We start from the raw sequence: 18,605 nt of genomic DNA, 5'->3' as shown, positions 1-18,605 counted from the left end.
GTACCTGCCAGTGCCTGTGGAGGCCAGAAGAGGACATCAGATCCTCTGCCACTGGAGTTATAGGCAATTGTGAGCCACTAGACAAGGGTGCTGGAAACCAAACTCAGGTCCTCTGGAAGAGAAGCAAGTACTCTAACTGCTGAGCCATCTCTCTAGTCCTTTGTCCCCTATTCTTGTCCCCAATAAAAGTCTGGTTTCAATTACAAATAACTATCTGGAAAAGGAAGAGAAAAATTTATTACTAGCTAATAACATCTGAATTTGCTTTAGGGCCCAAAGGAAGGTGGGGCCTGGGATAAATAATAAACATAAATCACATGTTGGGGTGAATTGAAGACTTGCATGTGTTATTTTGAGCTTCATGGCACCCCAACAGCTTTATTGGTGTGTTTTCTCCCTCTAACAGTTGAGGGACTCGGGACCCAGAGTGATTTGGTGACTTGGACAATGATGGCAGTGTTCTAATTTGTTTCTCCATTGTTGTGACAAAATACTCAGGAACCTGGAGGCAGGAGCTGAAGCACAAGCCATGGAGGAACACTGCTTACTGGCTTGCTCCTCTGGCCCGTGCTCAGCTTGCTTTCTTATACTACATAGGCCCAGCTGCCCAGGGGTGGCACCACTCACAGTGGACTGGCCCCTCCAACATCACCCAGTAATCAAGAAGACATCTCATAGACATGGCCACAGGCCAGTTCAACTGAGGCAATTCACCAGTTGCGGCTCCCTCTATCCAGGTGTGTCAAGTTGACAACTAAAGCTCTCCAGCACAGGTGGTAACTGGTGGCATAGTTGGGGCTTGCCCAGTGTCTCTGACTCAACCTAATGCTCTTTCCCAGTAATGGGGTGATGGGGTAGCCACTGAGGAGGTCTGGGGTGTGGGACACTGTGCTAGGATGCCCAGCACAGGAGGATGTCCAGAGGGCCTAAGGAGACCACTTGGGGAGTTGCTTGGGGTCACAATCAGGTTCCCTCAAATCTCACCCACTATTAAGGCCTCTTCTGTAAGCTCTGGGTGAAATATAATAATGAGGAAAAGAGAATAGTGGGCAGTAACTTCATCCTAGGTCTTAGCCCCCCTAGAAAGGCCTGTCTTAGACGGCTAGACCTGTAATCACTCCAAGTTTGTGTGTCATCTTCAGGAATGCCATCCACCCCTTTGAGACAGTTTCTCATTGGCTTAGAGCTTACCAATTAGACTAGACTGGCTGTCCAACAAGCTGCAGAGATCCTCCTGTCTCCATCTCCTCAGTGCTGGAATTACAATTGTGTACCACCATTTCTGGCTCCATTTTTGTGTAGGTTTTGGGGATCAAACTCACGCCCTTATGCTTTTTTTTTCCTTTTTTAAATAAATAATTTATTGAGAATTTCACATATGCATATAAGGTGTTTTGATCAAATCCATGCCCACTCCCTCCCCTCTAACTCTTCTCCCATACCTCCCCATCACACCCTTATACTTTCAAGGCAAGCACTTTACCAACTGAGCCATCTCCTCAGCCCCTGAGCTTGAGCTCTCTGTCAGCTGCAAAATTGCTGTGCAAGGGCTTGGCCCTACTTAGGCAATTGTGTGTTACCAACATGTTGTCATCCTTACAAGGTACTCAGAGTTAGGGCTGCTTTTGGTGTAGGAGCTGGACACTTTCATGAAGGTTCTTGTTTCTTAGGCTCAAATTCTAGACAGAAGTTCACAGGAACTGCATCTGCAAGACACCAAAAAAATGGCCTCATTCTGGGTTCAAACACCCTTCCTCTGGCCCTGCACAGAGGAAACAGCTTGGGAAACACACAGTTTATAACTTGTAGAAACTTTGGCCCCAAGGTCAGACACAGAGACTAACATGACATCCTTCTCCTTCAGGAGAAGGCCAAAGTGCTCTTTAGGGCTGGTCCCCTTTCAGAATTCAAGAATGCTATGTTTTCTCCACTTGCCCCACACATGGTGCATATCCCCTCTCATTAGCTTCAGCTTTCAACTTGACACAGCCTAGAGTTATCTGAGGGAGTCTCAGTGGGGAGATTGCTTCAGTCAGATTGGCCTGTGGCATGTCTGTGAGGTATTTACCTAATTGTTAATTGACGTAGGAGGGCCTGGCCCATTGTGGGTAGTGCCATCCCTAGGCAGGTAGACTTGGGTTGTATAAGAAAGGTAGCTGAGTAAGCCAGCAAGCGGCTTTCCTCTGTGGCTGCTGCCTCTGCTCCTGCCGAGGTCCTCTGACTTCCCTTAGGGATGGACTATTACCTGGAAGTGTAAGCCGAATAAACTCTTTCCTCCTCAAGTTGCTTTTGTTTATGGCATTTATCACAGCAACAGAAAGAAAATTAGGACACCCACTTAATAGTTATCAGTGGAGATACAGATCTTAAGCTGCCCATCTAAGGGCCTCAGGTGGAGGCGATATAACTCAGAGTGAGACTCAGTGATGGCTCCTCCAGTGGCCCAATGAAAGATTGGGGGAAAACCTACTCTTACCCTGCTCTGGGCTTTAACCATAACTTCAGCATACACTTGAATTACGAAGCTAATAATTGGGGCTGGGTGACAGATCAGTCAGTAAATTGCCTGCCTTAGCAAACACAGGACTTGAGTTTGATCCCCAGAAACCATATGTTAAAAAGTTAGGTGTGGTGGCACATGTTTATAATCCCAGCACTGGGGAAGCAATGCCAGGTGGACCCTTGGGGCTCACCAGTCTGCCTATCTAGCCTTCTTGGCTAGTTCCAGTCTAGTGAGAGACCCTGTCTCAAAAAAAAGTACATGTCACCTGAAGAATGACGCCTGAGTTTATCCTCTGGCCTCTACATGCACATGCACCCATACCCATGTGTGCCTGCACACACACAAACATGCATACACGCATATGCATGTAAAGACAAAAATCATTGTTGAGCTGGGTATGGTGGTATGTGCCTGTAATCCCAGGATTTGGGAGGCAGAGACAGGAGGATTGTCATAAAATTAAAGCCAGCTTAGTCTACACAGTGAACTCCAGACCACCACCAAGACTACACAATGAGAACAAAACAATGCCAAAAGCCAACAACAAAAATTTATCTGTGACCAGTTAGAACACTTTTCATATTCTGGTTTTGCAAGGGGCAGTGCTAGGGTTTAAACTCAGGGATTTGTGCACGTTGGGCAAGAACACTGCCACTGAACCACATCCCCAGCTAACCTACACACACTCAAACATTTATTTTGAGACAGGGTCTTGCTAAATTAAACAGGCTGACCTTAAACTTGACCTGTAGCCCAGGCAGCCTTTGAACTTTTGAACCTCCTGTCTCAGCCTTCTGAGTAGCTGGGGTTCTAAGCCTATTTCACCAGGCCCAGTTGTTCTTACCTTCTTAACAGGTTGATGAATTACAGCCCATTCAACTTAGCACCATGAAGGGCCTCACAGAATCAGATTTGTGCTGATACAGAAAGGAATTTGGTGTGATCAGAGAATTCATGATACAGTCAAGAAAATACAGACAACTGTCTACCACAGGCTGAGATCTTAGATGACTTCCCTCTTGGGTCTCTGCTAAGATCTGTATAGGTACAGGGAATGCCTACCTACACTTGGTTGTGTTTTAGAGTGAAGTACCCCCATTGGAAGACAGGTGGCCCTATGGAAGCAGGAAGTTGAGGAGAATTCAATGAAGGGACTATTGATAAAGAGATGGGCATGGTTACAGGAACCAGAAAGTGAGAGGGAATTTGCTTGGGATTTACAAAGCTGGAAGCCATTATCACTCTTAGACTTGAAGGGGGGCAAGGAGACGGGACTATCAGCTATGAGAGCAGCTGCCTAACTATGACCTCTGCTAGAAAAGCAGCCACTTCTGATGGAGGCAGAGAAGTGGGGAGGCAGTGGAAATAAATACCCCAACTTGTAACTCTTCCCCTGTACCTTTTAACTGCACACCCAAAAGCCAAAGGACGAGGGAGCTGGCTGAGGCAATGTATATAGACCTCAGCTTCCCAGATAGAGCAGGGCAGAGAATGGACCTTCTGTGGTCAGTGGGGATTACCTCATACAGGTGGTAGGCTGACAATTTTATTTGACTAGCCAATTATGTGTTTGTTTTATGTTTTATAAAAAGAATATATCTAGCATAGCAAAGTATAACTTTACAGCTGTTATTGCTTAGAACACAGCTAAAGCAAATTAAAATTTATTACACTTATTTGTGTGTGTGTGTGTGTGTGTGTGTGTATGTGACACTAGTGCACACTCGTAGTGATCAGGAGAAAACTTGAGGGAGTCAGTTCTCTCCTTCCACCATGTGAGTCCCAGGGATAAAATTCAGATCATCTGGCTGGACACCAAGCACCTTTACCTGCTGAGTCATCTTGCTGGCCCTAAAGCAGATATTTAAATGATGAAAAGTTAGACAATTTAAAGAAAAGATATTAAATATGTAATGAGATGAGTGCTGTGAGGATTTGGTAAAAAATTACAAAGATGGCATCGTGAGTCTAACATTTGGGAAATTCTAGGCTGCGTACTATAAATGATTCCTTTCAGCTCTGATACTCTGCATTTCTAAGTGTCTCCATGTATCTGTGCTGGGTATAGGATGGATGCCAAGAACCGGTATGATGTACTTTCACATCATCTGAGTTCAGAAAAACGCCATGATCGTGAATAATATAGTGTGATGGCCATGGGACTTCTAGTCAACTCGCCACTCTAGATTATTCTTACTCTTGGGGGCTAAACAAAGTGTAAGGTCCCTGTCCTCGTTTCCTTTCTGCTGCTGTAATAAATACCCTGACGAAAGCAACTTAGGGAAGAAATGACTTATTTTAGCTCATAATTCCAGGTGACATCCATCACTGTGGAGAAGTAAAAAATGGCAGAAACACAAAGGAATGAGTCACATCACATTTGCAGACAAGAGCAGAGAGAACGGATGTGGGCGTGCTTCTGCTCAGCTGCCCTGTTCCTTTTCCTAAGTCCTGCACCCTCAGTGACAAAGGGTGTTGTCCATACTCAGGGCAAGTCTTCCCACCCCAAGTCAATTAAATCCCTCACAGGCATGCCCACAGGCCAACCTAATCTAGGCATTTCCTCATTGAGACTTTCTTCTGGGTGATCCCCAATCACCAAAGACTGGAGCAAGAACACTTACACCAACATTATTTGTGACTACCTCAAAACAACTCAAATGTCCATTGACAGGATTTTTAAAAATCATGATATATCCATACTGTGCAGCAATTAAGATGAACAAATGAGGTATAGGTCAGTGATAGAGTGCTTGCCTAGCATGCACAAAGCCTTGGGTTCAAGCCCCAGCAGTGCCTCCAAAATAAAAGAGAATATAGAAAGAAAAAGATAAACAGATGTAAGCTTCATGCAGTAACCCAGATAAAACTCATAAATCCAGTTGTTTCTTGTGAGAGAACCCAGATACAAGATTGTCTACTGTAGGATTTCCTTTATACAAAGTCCAGTGGTAGGATAACTTAACCTATGCAGTGACAGAAGAGTGGCTATTAAGGTAGGAGGGGGATATGGGTGGTGGCCATAAGGGGCCACAGTCAACCTTCAGGGAAAGGTTTCATTGTTCTGTCTTGATCTGACCTGGATGGCAACGTGGTATGTTCACTCAGATAATTCCTCATAGTGTTTGTTTTAAAATTTTTTTATCTATATTGTGGGCACATGTGCATAGGTGCATATACATGTGTATGTGTATGTATGCAGAGGCCTAAAGTTGACACTGGTATCATCCTTGATCACTCTCCACTGTATTTATTGAGGCAGGGTCTCTTGCTGAGCCTGGAACTCACAGACTCCAGCTAGTCTAGCTGACCAGCTTGCCCCAGGGATTTCTCTCTGCCTCTCTAGGGCTGGGATTACAGGGAGCTGCTGTGGCCATCCAGCTTTTATGTGGGCTCTGGGGATTCAAACTCGGGTCCTCATGCTTGTATAGCAAGTGCTTTGTCCACTGAGCCACTTCCCTGGCCCTTATTTCAATATTTTCCAACAATATTATATTTCAATCAAATGGTTTGGTTTTTCACAGCATGGAACTTTATTTATATGATTTCTGTATATCAGGAGTATGAGAGTAATCCTTTACAAATGAAACCAATTTTACTAGAAGAAATTACAAAACCAAAGCGGTGTTTATGTGGATTTACAGGCATTTATGCTTCAATTGCAGCCAAGAAGATTGTTACAAGCTCTTTCGGCTTTGCATCTGATTGCTCTGAGATTGTCCTATCAGCCCTGATATTACTGCTCAACAGGAATTGGTACTGACAGGCAGCCGAAGACAAGAAAGCATTATCAAATTTTGTGATACTTACTGAGGTCCAGTTTATCAAGAAACCCCCTTATCTGCTTGCGTAGATAACAGCTACCCATTCTTAAATAGCCATGGGAGAACACTGCCCTTGTTTTTAAACTCAGTCAGCACACCACAACTCAAGGGTTGCTTAGTGGCTGCATCAAGATCAGAACCAAACTAGGCAAAAGCAGCAACTTCATGACACTGAGTCAACTCCAGCTTCATGATATTTCATGGCCCTTTTGGACAACAGATCTGACAAGGGACACAGATAAACCAACATTAATGGCAGAGTCTTTATAGAATAAATCCCTTTATATAATAATTCTGTGTCCAGGAAAGATCTGCCCATCAGTGGTGGAAAGAACATTTGTTGGAATGTAAGCAGACACATCACTAGCCTGTATTTCTATGACTGGCAAGATAGTCCAAAGAACCACTGCCAGAAGAATCATCCACTGTGACTGCTCTGGGGTATAGGTAGAACACATCATTGAATAGGCTTCATAACCAGGAGGTCAACAGAGCAACAGAGATAACAAAGGTGCACAGAAAACTTTTTATACATACATATATGTATCATGTATATGTGATTGATATAAATTTTTGTTAGCCTTAATAAGATGGTCACAAAGAATGATGACTTTTTTTCTGAGTCAAGCAGATATTGCATATCCCTGGTGACTGAAGACTCGGTTACTTTTCCCATTTCCAACTCCCTTTTTCCACCCAAGCCTTCATTCTTGGTAAAGCATCTGTCATCTACAGGAGTCTCACAGATTCCCTCCCACATGATGGACATCAATGGTATTCTTATTGCTAACTCCTGTTTTCTAAATCTGGTTCTACCTAGTTGGATAACTCATGTTAGCCTCTAGCCTTGCCAAGTGCCAGGAAAATAGGTCAGGAGACCTGCTCTTTGATCTGTGGTTGGTACCTTGTAACCATTTGTCTTTATGTCTGGCCCTGGACATCTGCTACTCCAGGAACCATGGAGCTGGCCCTTACCAAGCATAGTCCAGCCACAAGCTTGTCTACAGGTCCTTCAGCTTTCGGCACAGCTGAGGCATTTAGTAGTCAGTACCTGAATATCTCTGGACTTTCCCAGCATGAATTTCAGGGGAACTGAGCACAGGACTTGTCCTATCTAAGAGGCCCAACCCCTCCCATATTGCTCCATCCCACTAAAAATTAATCAAGAAAACCTAGGTCTTCTGAGAGGGGCAGAGGGAGGAGCAATATCTCAAATTCTTTGAGAATAGACAGATGTGAAGGGATAATACAACTAATTTCTATCAGTGCTGTCCGCTAAAAGCCAGACAATGTGTTCTGTCCTGCAGAATGATCAAGAAAGATGAAATTCCTGTCTTGAGATCCCAGTTGGGAATGTGAGAGAATCCCTGGGTTTAACACACAAACCAGCCTGACCAAACCAACCAATGTCTAAGGAAGCATCAGAGATCCAGGGTCAGTCTCTGTAATTGAACTTATTCTCCACTACAGCAGCATTTGCACATTATCATCTTTACCAATCCATTGGTCACAGGCCTTTTATGTGGAAGTTCTGTCTCACCTGTACAATTTCATTAGCCCTGTTTTCCTCTTAATTGTAACATTTTAAAATGGAGAACAGTTTACCCACTGAAATTCAGACTTCTGGCCTTTCTTGAAAATCCTCAAGATCTAGTAACATATGATGCTAAACAGCCAAGCAGCAGCAACTGCTGACCAGTGACTGTCCTCTTTGTGCCACACTCTCCAGCTGCCAGTGTCGCCAGTATTATCCCCACTTCCTGTTGCTTCACATTCCTTTATTTTGCCCTTGATCTTGAAAGATGGTTTGATTAGTTATACAATTCTAGGCTGAGTTCTTGTGTCTCATAACTTTGAAGATATTATTTCCCTGACTTCTGGCAATGTTCAGGATTACTATTATTTCTCTGTAGATAATCTCTATTTTCTCTGGCTTTTTGTTTGTTTGTTTGGCTTTGGGTTTTGTTGTTTTTTTCGTTTGAGACAGGGTCTTCTACAGCCCCATCTGGCCTAGAGTCGCTATGCAGACTGGCCTCCATTTTGCAGAGATCTGCCTGCCTCTACCTCCAGAGAGCTGGGATTAAAGGTGTGTACCGGACTGGAGAGATGGCTCAGTGGTTAAGAACACTGGTTGTTCTTGCAGAAGACCCGGATTTGAATCCCAGCACCCACATGGCAGCTAACAACTGTCCTAACTCCAGTTCCAGTGGATCTGACGGCCTCTTCTGACTTCCACAGGCATTGCACGACACGGGTGCACTCACCTACACACAGGCAATACATGCATACACACAAAATAAAAATAATAAATAAAAAAAGGTTGTGTACCACCAGGCCTAGCTCTCTGGCTGTTTTTAAGACTTTCAAAAGTTATTTATTTTATGAGTGTTTTGCCTGCATGTATGTAAATACACCACATGAATGCGATACACGGGAGGCCAGAGAGGACATCAGGACCTCTGTAACTGGAGTTATGGAGAGTTGTTAGCTCCATGTGGGTGATGGAAATTGAGCCCAGGTCCTCTGGAAGAGTGGAAAGTGCTTTTACTGCTAAGCCAAACTTCCAGCGCTGCCCCCTCATCTAAAATTTCTGGTTAGTTTATGATTTGTAGTTGTTATCAATTCTGCAAAGTTGTCATTATTTCTTCAGTTATTATCTATATATTATTTTCTCTTTTCTCTCTAGATATTTCATTTTGTTTCTTTCTTTTTTTTTTTTTTTTTTTTTTTTTTTTTTTTTGTCTTTTTGAGACAAGGTCTCCTTGTAGCCCCAGCTGTCCTGGAACTCATTATGTGGACCAGGCTGGCCTTGAACTCAGAGAACCACCTGCCTCTGCCTCCCGAGTGCTGGGATTAAAGGCGTGTACCACCACACCCAGCCTATTGTTTCATTTTTTAATTAAAAAATTAAAATATACATATGTGTGTCTACGGAGGGGTACGTATACGTGAACACGGTACCAAGGAGGCTAAAGGACGGAGTTAGAGTCCATTTGAGCTGGAGTTAGAGATGATTGTGAGCCATCTAATATGGGTGCTGGGAACCAGACTCTCGTCCTCTTCAAGAGTAGTTTACACCCTTAACTTCTGAGTCATCTCTAGTCCCTTGTTTCATTCTTTGAGACATGGTCTCATGTAGCCCAGGCTAGCCTTGAACTTGCTATACAGCCTAGGACAACCTTGAACTCCTGATCCTTCTGCCTCCACCTATGTTGGAATAACAGGCATGCATCATCATGCCTGACCTGTGTTAGATTTTCAATGTACTCATTTTATCTTCCATGTCTTAAACTCATCCATATTTCTATAAACTTCTCCTGTTGTTGCCCCTTGGTAACTTCTTTGTATCTACCTTTCCAGCCACCAATTTTATCTTCACCTCTCTCTTCTGTTGTCTACTGAGTATTGTTGGTAGTTTTGCTTTTCTTCTTTACTAGACGTTTTACTTTTCTTCAATATCTTTTTTGTTATTTCCAGAAGCATCTTTAAAACTTTATTCTACATTTCCCATCTCTTAATTTCATTCTCTGAGTCATCATTCAATTATTTTTGCTGATTGTATCATATCTTTATATATATTGTGAGTTTTTTTATTGCAAGCTCAAATTCCTTGGAATGTTGGAGGATAACTATCATATTACTAGAGATGATTTGCTTTTAGCAGATACTTAAGGGAATTATTAACTTGGGATCACTTTCAACTAATGCTTACACTTAAAAGGTTCTTTTCTTAGTTATAAAAGTGGTATGGGGGCTGGAGAGATGGTTCAGTGGTTAAGAGCACTGACTGCTCTTGCAGAGGACCCAGGTTCGATTTCCAGCATCCACATGGCGGCTAGCAACTGTCCATAACTCCAGTTCCAGGGGATCTGACACCTTCTTCTGTCCTCCACAGGCACTGCACGACACCAGTGCACTTACACACATGCAGGCAATATACGCATACACATTTAAAAAAAAAGTGGTATGAATTCCAGCCCCAAACCTGCATGACAGCAGGCTTTTGATTAGGAAACTTTTATTTCTGTTCCAGCCACAGTTTGAGCCCAAATCCAGTATCTTAATACAAGTAGGTATCTATGACAAATTTTCCCCTCGTTATCCTTGGGGGGCAAGATACTTATCTCTGCATTGAAATTTCCACCACATGAAGGCTATAAGCTACATAATCTGTTTAATTCAACCTAATCCTGCACAGTCTAGGTTTTCTCTCCCTTCTCCAGCCTGCATGGTTAGGAGGCATGGATGGCTCCAGGTGGACACTGGCTCCTGTTCCCTCTCTAGAGTCACACTTTCTGTTCCTTTCTTCCTCAGAGTTTGCTCTTATTTTGCCAGCTCAGCCTTACTATAAAACCTGCTTTTGATGTTTTCCCCAACGTTTTAGAACTTGAACTTGGCAGATTTCTCTAGAATCTAGTTTACCACATCACTGCAAACATGGTGCTCCCTTTTCTATTTTTATTTTCTGGTGGTCTCCACAAATCCTCTGCTCATCCTGAATTGTTTTTCCTCATCTCAATTTGCTAAACCCTGCTAGGTAGGGTGGCTCCCAAAATTCATGGCTGTTGGCACATATACTTTCTTATACTTCTGTAGTGAAAAAAAACTCATGTAGGTACTGTGGTGAAGGAATTCGCAGACATAATTAAGTACCGTAATCAGTTGACCATAAAATAAGGGGGTGGTCTATGTAGGCCTGACCTAAATATGTGAGGATTTTAAAAGCATATGGTTTTGTTTGATTGGTAGTAGAAGAGAAAGTCAGAACTGTGCTGCCCTGGAAGAAATAAGAATCCACACTGTGAACTTTTTAAAAAATTAATCTATTTTTATTTTATGTGTGTACTTTGCCTGTATGTATGTAAGTGTATCATATGTGTACAATACTGACAGAGGCCAGAAGAGGGCATCAGATCCCTGGAAGTGGAATTTCTAACTGGAGTTAGCAGCCATGCAGGTGCTGGGAACCACTGAGCCACAGGCCCTACACTGTGAACTTTCAAGTGGGGCCATAGGAAAAGTCAGCAGTTAAGAGTGCTTGCTGCTCTTGCAGAGGGCCTGAATTCCCAGCACCATGTTGGGCAACTCACAGACACCTGTAACTCTAGCTCCAGGAGATTCAATACCCTCTTCTTGCTTCTATGGGCATCCACACTCATGTGGCACTCATTCAAGGCATGTACACAAACACAAAATTAAAATAAACCTTAGGGGCTTATTTAAGAGCACTGGCTGCTCTTGCAGAGGACCTAGGTTGGATTCCCAGTATCCACATAGTAACTAACAACCATCCTAACTCGAGTTCCAGGGGATCTAACTCCCACTTCTGACCTCCATGGGTACTGCACAACAGGGGTCTACATACATGCAAGTATACACTCATACACATAACAAATTTTTAAAAAGATATTTTTAAAAATAATAAAAATAAACCATAAAGAAAAAATACTGAGTAGTCCCTGGCCAAGAGCTCAATTGAAGGACCTCAATTCTGTAACTGCCATAAAATAAATTATTCCCCAAATCCATGAGCTTGGATGATTCTGAGCCCCAGTGAGAACTGAAGCCCTGGCCTCTACCTTGATTTTAGTCACATGAAACCCTGAGCAGAGATCCAGTTACACTGTACCCAGATTTGAATTGGGAGATAGTAAATTTGTATTGTTTTAATGTCAATTTGAGTGTCAACAGAAAACAAAGTCAAAACTAAAATGCCTATCCTATCCTTAAAAGACAGATTCAAATTCTACTTGGTCCCTCAGCTCTGAGGCAGACTCAGGTGTCTCCCTCTATACTGTATAGCTCTTTGCTAATAGTTCCTGTTTGTTTGGTTGATTGGTTGGTTGGTTGGTTGGTTGGTTGAAAATGCCTTTCTCTTTAGTTAGACCATTTGGTCTTTCAGGACCATGACTTAGGTAGGCTCTGAAGTCTGACATTCTGGGTTCAAATCTTTTGTGTGGGTATATTGTGCATGTGTATGTTGACCTATGTGGAGGTGTGTTTGTGTTCAGGTGTGTGTGTGTGTGTGTGTGTGTGTGTGTGTGTGTGTGTGCACATAGGAGTCTCTGGTGGTGCTCCTTAGGAGCCAGCCACCTTGCTTTCTGACAGTCTCTCACTGGGACCTGGGACTCACCAGAGACTCTGCAGAATGATCAAAGAGTTCCAGGAATCCACCTATCCTCACCTCCCCAGCACTGGGATTACAAGCATATGTCACCATGCCCAGCCTTTTTCCATGGGTGTAGGTAATACAGTTCAGACCTTCATGCTTGCATGACAACACTTCATCAATGAGCTCTCTTCTTAGCCCATGAGTTCAAATCTTGACTTTACTACTTTTTAAACCTGTAAACATAGGCAATTTCTTTCATTGCCCTAAATTTCTCTAAAGTATGGAGACAAGAAGCCTGTCTACCTCAAAAGAGACGAAGGAAGATAAAATGAACCAATTTACGTATACACTTAGCACACTGCTTAGCATGCAGTAGTATTCTGCAAACATTTGTGTGAGGAATAGGCAGGTGAGGGCAGAGGGAGGGCTTCGAGACATGCCTAAATTTATCAATTCATATCTCATAATTGCCAGAGGACTCAGTCCACATGAGGGTGTTTCTTCAGTCTGAGTTTCCTTCTTCCAACAGCCAGCTTTTCCATGGTGTTTGTGCAAGTCTCTTTCCTTGCTTTGTTTGTTTTACTCCTGCTTCTCCCCGATTGCTCACAGGAAACATTCCTAGAAAAACCTCAAGGGAAGGACATTCTTCGTGCTTCCGGGCAGCAGTCTGTTGTGATGGCTGCTTCTGAGCTCCAGCCCCTGGGGGCCTGAGGAAGGGACAGCAGCTCTGAGACCAAGACAGAAGTCCAACAATAGGGAAAATCAAATCAATTCAAAAAATAAAGACTTCAGTAAGTTTGAGCCCCATGCAACAGGGTAAGTTTGGGTCAGAGGGTGAGGGATTCTTCATACCCCTACGTCACACATCCTCAGTCAGGGCTGAGGAAGTTTCTGTCCCTCCTTTCCTTCTGACTTTCTACAGAATAGTCACATCAGCGTCAGTCCTCACAGTTTTGAAGGCATCAGCCCCAGGGGAGGCCCTGCTTCCCTGGTGTGGGATGAGAGCCATTTGGCAGAAGAAAAGAAACAGGCCATCTGGAGAGCCCTCTGAGACCTAAGTGAATTGTCCCAATGACTCCTCAAGCTTTTATTTATTGCAAAAAACAACATGATAACAACATTTAATGGAAATTTTTTTAAAAGGAAGAAAAGATGACTCATGATTCCAAATCCCTAACACCACAAGTGTTTAATTTTTTTAAACCTCTTCTGGGTTTTGGCTACAAAGTTAGGCTACAAAATTGGCTGCCTGCAATCTGTGTTCTCTTTATTTTTCAGTTTACTTATTCTTTTATTTTTGTTTGAGACAGAGTCAAATGTACCTTAGGCTGGTCTGGAACTTGCTATGTAGCCAAAAGTAATCCTAAATTGGTCTTCATGCCCCTGCCTATTTTGTGCTGGCATGCGCCACGATTCCTAGTTTACTAGGGATTAAACACAGGGCTTCACAGAGGCATGCAGTCTACCAACTTATCTTCTTCGCAAGATCTTTTTTTAAAATCATTTAATAATATATCTTAAGCCTTTTCCAGTATTGACACATAATCTTCACATTGGTTTTTCCTCTGTTTTTCTTCAGCTGCAAATATCCCAGCCAATTTGATTCAGACATAATTAATGATTCCTTATCCCTTGAGCATTCTTGCTCATAGCCTTGAATCTTTGAGGTTGGGGCTTGGCAAAGCTGTAAATGAACAGAAGTGTGTTTTCTGGGCTCATCTGCATCGCTTCCGGATCTTCTTTCCTTTGCTAAATATGCAACATTAGAGTTTTCTTGTTCTATCCAGATCCTAAGCTGCCCTCTGAAATCATGTCTCCAATAAATCAGGGACTTTTAGAAAAGTAATGATAATAATAATATAAGTTCTATTTGTTCCTCAAGGTAAAAGCAATGCATGCGTATGTTTCTAATTCAGAAAATATAGAAAAGTAAAAGAAAATAAAAATCTGATATTTGCTGGGTATGGTGGTACATGCCTTGCAATCCTAGCACCCGAGGTTGAGATAGGAATACTGACATGAATTTGAGGCTAGCTTGGGCTACCTAGTGAACTCCAGGCCAGTCAAGGCTACATACAGAGACCCTGTCTCAAAGAAAAAAAATCTGCTATAATATTCCTACCCAGGCTCCTATGCCACAGTTTGACCCTATTTGTCTGTTCTAGGTCCCTGCCCTCCAGCCTGCTACCTTCTAAACTCATTTCAGAAGCTAACTTGTATTGCTTGAATGATACAGAATGAAAGAATTCCGGGAATATGATCTGAGGTCTTAGGCACTTGTTTAGTTAAAAACATGCAAAAACAAGTGCACTGTGCCTCACTTTGAGGGTGGGTGGGTTTAACCCACAGAGGAACCTGTAGCCTCATATAACTGGAATGCATGGAAGCAGGGAGAGCTGCAGGGCTGGTTTGATCTAATTATCAAAAATGTCATAAAGGAAATGATTTCTTTCTAAGCTCTGTCCTCTGTTTCCCACCACATTTCTTTCTTCTTAAGAACAGCTTTTCTTTCAGTCCAAATGGCTATCTTATCAGTATATTCTGGCACTTACTGCTGTCTAGCAGGAAATGGAAGTGTCTGATAAATTCCTGAGATTTCCTTTAGGTCAGTCTGGCTTCTCTGGCCAGTTTTGGGCCTACTTTTTGTGGCTTAGACTGGTGGATCTCGAACTCTGATCTCTGGATCTCTTTATACATCTAGCAATGAACTGAGGATGCCATGTTTTGTTTTGTTGTTATGACAGGAGCTCATATAGCCTAGGCTAGTCTGGAATTGGCTATGTATCAGAGGATGACCTTGAACTTCTGATCCTCTAGCCTGCACCTCCAGAATGTTGGGATTACAGTTCAGTGCCACCATTCTCAGTTGCTACCATTGTTTTAATTAGTCATCAGCAGTTTTCTTCATCTTTCTTTTGGATCATCTGTTAGATTGCATGATAGCTTTAACTTCAAGGATTCTCTGACAGGTTCTCAGGACCACTGGTTTACCTCAATCAGCACCCACTCATAGAACTAAGAGTGGGACAAACATATCTAAACAAGATATTGCAGCCCCAAAAGTGAGAAGAGTCAGGATACCCACAAAGCCTGTTATCAGATAAACCGAAGTAATAAGCATAAGGAAAAAGTGAATTAAGGAAAACTGTACTTACTGTCTTCGATTTATTAGTAGTCCTACCTCTATGCTAGTCAGGATCTAGAAGCTTCTCTGAGGCCAGCCACTGATTTGGAGAGAAATCAGTAAAGCTTTCAGATCTACTGGCTGATTCTAGTTATTTTCTGAGGATCTTTAGGGCAGGTCTCATCTTCCTTCCCGCACAAAGCCTGAGCCAGGGGAATGAGGTCATGAGTTCTCAAAACAGATGACCTTTGACAGGAGGCATGCCCATTCATTACCTTACTCTCCCTCTACCTTACTATGCCTAAAAGTCAGGGTGCTTATGGCTCCCACCAAAGCCATTACGCTAGTAATGATGGAGCTCTACACAAAGGGGTATGTGGGAGAGAAGCAGAAGAACGGAGGCAAGGAGTTGTAGGGATCATATGATCCCTACAGGCAGGCCCCAGGCTCGTTTCCAAAGAACAAGGGTGAGGGATTCAGCATTCTCCTGGCAGCTGTCACCACCCCAGACAGCTGCTGTTTGACTAGCCTTGGACAACACACTGGCTTTCAACTGTAACTGGACAACTTTTTCTTCCATTAGATCTTCTCCCAGAATGCTCCCAGTGTCCTCACCTTAGAATAATCCAATTTATTATTATTATTTTTTTTTAGAGAAATCAAAGCAGAATCCTTCCACCCTTTCCTTTCCAGTGTTTTCACTCTTGGTATTGATTACCCAGATACCAATTTTTTTCTAGCATCTTTGCCCCACCCTCCACCCAGGCAAAGCAAAAAGCAGAGGTGTCTCCAAACCAGTTGCACTGTGCCAATTGTTGCAAAAACAAGTGATAAGGCTCTTTGCTTATGCAAATGTTTTTGGCTCAGAGTCTAGGATTTTCCTCTTCAAAATGAGGCAGGTACTATTTGGTAGAAGACAGACACCATGAGCAATGGCACTAGGAGAAAGGGGTCCTAAAAGCCAGCCGAAGCCCTCTTCCTGTTTGTACAGTCTGATAAACTGTTGGAAAATCCTGACCCCAGTTTTCACAATAAAGCTTCGATTTTTTTTTTTTGTCTTTTTGAGACAGGATCTCCCTGTAGCCCCAGCTGTCCTGGAACTCACTATGTAGACCAGGCTGGCCTTGAACTCACAGAGATCCGCCTGCCTCTGCCTCCTGAGTGCTGGGTTAAAAGGCCTGTGTGACCACGCCGGGTTTTCTTTTCTTTTTTAAAAAATATTTTATTATTTTATGTGTGTGAGTGTTATCGCCTGCATGTAGGTAAGTACACCTGTGTCAAGCAATGCCCGTGGAGGTCAGAAGAGAGTGTTGGATCCCCTGGTACTGGAATTACAGACTGTTAAGTGCCATGTGGATGCTAGAACCCAACCAGGGTCTTCTGCAAGAGCAGCCAGTGCTCTTAACTGCTGGGCAATCTCTCCAGCTTTCAAAAAGCCTCAATTTTCTTTTTCTTTTCTTTTTTTCTTTTTGGTCTTTTTGAGACAGGGTCTCCCTGTAGCCCCAGCTGGCCTGGAACTCATTCTGTAGACCAGGTTGACCTTGAACTCACAGAGATCTGCTCACCTCTGCCTTCCAAGTGCTGGGATTAAATAGGTGCACCACCACACTCAACAGAAAAATCTTCAATTTTCTTTTCTGACACATAGCTATGAGCTCATTCATGGGACCCTGTGCAATCTCAAAAAGGAGCTAGAATGCAGTCATCAAGAAAACTGCAGCTTTAGCTCGGAAGTGGTGTCTCTTGGCAGGATACTCCTTCATGGTTAAATGTCCTTGAGGCTGGAGGCAGGCTGTCCCCCCATAACAAAAACAAAGGTACAGGCCATTTTCTCATATACATGTACTAACAAAGGGTCTGCATCCTCAGAAGACCTTGGCTTCGTTACATCATTTATATTGTGATTTTGATCCCCTTCTTGTGGGCTTTTTCTAGAGGAACATGAGAAGAAATACCCTGAAGACAGATCTAGTCCACCATGACTTGGAAGGGGGAAAAGGGTCCTCTTACCCTACGAATATGCCACCCATCTCATAAATAGTCACAAAATCTTTAAAATCCACAATCCATAACCCACCATGCAGGTACCAGGCTCTGGGACAGGCCACACCAATCTCTCTTTGGAGTATTTCCTATGCTTTGCTAAGTAAGTTTCTGCTTAAACTGTGTCTCCAGCTTGAATTCTTTCCTTGAGAAGACAAGACCCGAGAGACCTCCTTAATAGTATGGTAGGTGTATGGCCTGCATACTCTGTCTCCTTGAAAGGAAGTTGTGAAGTATGGCATTGGCTTCACCTGAGTCACAAATACTAACGCATAGGGCTGTCGCAGGCATATAACACACTAAGCTATGTCAAAGCAATAACAACAGTGCGTTAAGCTCCTTTAATCCCCACATTTTGAAATTTAGTGAATGTGCTTTTAAAAATTGTATGGCATATGTCTGATCCTGGCTCTGCCACTGAATACCCGCAAGGGTTTAAAAGTAACTCACTTTTTTCTTTTCTGGGCCTCAGTTCCTTTTTCCACTAGTTGGCTGGCTTGGATAATTAACAATATCATTTCTCCGATACATACAACATAAGTCCCTGCAAGTTCCACGACACATCCATCCAGTCTGTTCTGCACGCCTTGCGGGCCCCAAGGAACACAGGACCGGTAACTGAGGAGCAGAAGGCAGCTGGCGGATGAAGCACGTGACTACGTCAAGCCCCCTTCTTTCTCTGGCTCCGTGATTCCTAATTGGATGCGCAGCCAAGAAGCCCACAGCCAGTCCAGAGACACCTTTTGTTCCTTACTGCGCTTTCCACCAGTTGGAGGCCCGCCGCGGCGCTGGGGGTCCCAGGCAGCTGGGCACCGGCCGGCTGGACATGCCCAACTCCGGGTCGCAGCTTGTGGATGGGGCCTCGCGCACGGTGACTGGCCGCCCTGGTCCTCGTGACACGCGGCTCCGCCCCCAGGCCCTCCTCCGTATCCGCGCTGGGGAGCGGATGGTCCAGGGCTGAATGGGCGCGAGCGCGGCGCCTGGGGCGGGCTGGGGCGC

Source organism: Nannospalax galili, unplaced genomic scaffold (genome assembly GCF_000622305.1).
Source record: "Nannospalax galili isolate Female #2095 unplaced genomic scaffold, S.galili_v1.0 scaffold279, whole genome shotgun sequence".
Lineage (NCBI taxonomy): Eukaryota > Metazoa > Chordata > Mammalia > Rodentia > Spalacidae > Nannospalax > Nannospalax galili.
The sequence above is the reverse complement of the archived record's forward strand: the minus strand, read 5'-3'. Positions refer to the sequence as shown.